A 1,857-nucleotide genomic window follows, 5' to 3' on the forward strand; every position below is an offset into this window, starting at 1 on the left:
TCCCCCGACAGCATGGAACGAGCCGAATCCCCCTCCCCCCGGCAGGAATGGACCGATCCCAGCGGTTAACAGGGCGCCCAGCCGGAAGCACCCACTAACAACAGCTGGGAGGAGGGCGGGAGGACGCAAAACCGAAATGTTCCACTGCGCATGCGGTTTCCTCCCCCTCCCGGACAGACATGGAACAACCCAAGCCGCTACTAGGATGCCTAGCTGGAAGCATCCACTCACAGTAGCTAGGGGGGCGAAGAGAAATAAATATTCCACAGCTCATGCGCCCGCCCTCCCTCCCTCCCTGGCAAGCATGGAACAACCCAACCAGCCACTAAAGTGCTGAGCCGGAAGCACCCACTCACAGTAATAGGGGGAAGAGAGAAAGAAACATTCCACTGCACGTGCGCCCTCCACCCCTCCCTCCCTGGTAAGCACGGAACAACCCAAGCCCCCCACTGGGATGCCCAGCCGGAAATACCCATTCACCAGGCGGGAAAGAAAGAAAGAAAGAAACATTACACCGCGCATGCGCTCTCCACCCTCTCCCTGGCAAACATGAAACAATCCAAACCGCCACTAAGGTGCTGAACCAGAAGCACCCACTCACAGTAGCTAGGGGAATTGAGAAACACCCCCCTCCCTAGTGAACATGGAACAACCCATGCCCAGCCGGAAGCACCCACTCGCAGTAGTTGGGGGAAGAGAGAAATAACCCCCCCTTCCTCGGCAAACATGGAACAACCCAAGCCTTCACTATGAAGCCCAGCCGGAAGCACCCATTCACAATAAGGGGCGAAGGAGAGAAAGCAGCATCCCACTGCGCATGCGCCTTCCACCCCATCCCTGGCAAACTTGGAACAACCCAAGCCTTCACTAGTAAGCCCAGCCGGAAACACCCACTCGCAGTAGTTGGGGGAAGGAAAAAGGAAGCAACCCCCCCTGGCAAAAATGGAACAACCCAAACCTTCACTAGGAAACCCAGCCGGAAGCACCCACTCGCAGTAGTTGGAGGAAGAGAGAAACACCCCCCCTGGCAAAAATGGAACAACCCAAACCTTCACTAGGAAACCCAGCCGGAAGCACCCACTCGCAGTAGTTGGAGGAAGAGAGAAACACCCCCCCTGGCAAAAATGGAACAACCCAAACCCTCACTAGGAAGCCCATCCGGAAACACCCACTCACAGTAAGGAGTGGGGGAAGAGAGAAAGAACCATTCCACCGCGCATGCGCCCTCTACCCCCCTCCCGGCAAGCATGGAACACCCCAAGCCTCCCCTAGGGTGCTCAGCCGGAAGCACCCACTCGCAGTAAAAGAGGGGGGCGTCGGAACAGAACATTCCATCTCGGGGTGGGGGGGGAGGGAAAAAAAAGGGCAGAACCCCGCGCATGCGCGGCGCGAGACAAAAGGCAGCCTTCCCCCCCTCCCCCCCCCAACTAAGCCCCGGTTATAACGCGGCCGCCCCGCATGGAGCCGGGCCCGGCGTCCCCGGCGGGGGCGGCCCCGCGCTGTAAGCTCGGCGGGCCCAGCAGCGGGGCGCTGCGCCGGGCCTACTCCATCAAGGACAAGCTGCAAGCCATCGAGCGCGTGAAGAAGGGCGAGCGCCAGGCCTCGGTGTGCCGCGACTTCGGCGTGCCCGGCGGCACGCTGCGCGGCTGGCTGAAGGACGAGGCCAAGCTGCGCTGGTTCCTGGACCAGCTGGGCGGCGAGGTGGGCACGCAGCGCAAGAAGATGCGGCTGGCCAACGAGGAGGAGATCGACCGCGCCGTCTACACCTGGTTCCTGGCGCTGCGGCAGCACGGCGTCCCGCTCTCCGGGCCCCTCATCCAGGCGCAGGCCGAGGCCTTTCCCCGCCCGATCTACCGC

The sequence above is a fragment of the Alligator sinensis genome, unplaced genomic scaffold (assembly GCF_000455745.1).
Source record: "Alligator sinensis unplaced genomic scaffold, ASM45574v1 scaffold1054_1, whole genome shotgun sequence".
NCBI lineage: Eukaryota > Metazoa > Chordata > Crocodylia > Alligatoridae > Alligator > Alligator sinensis.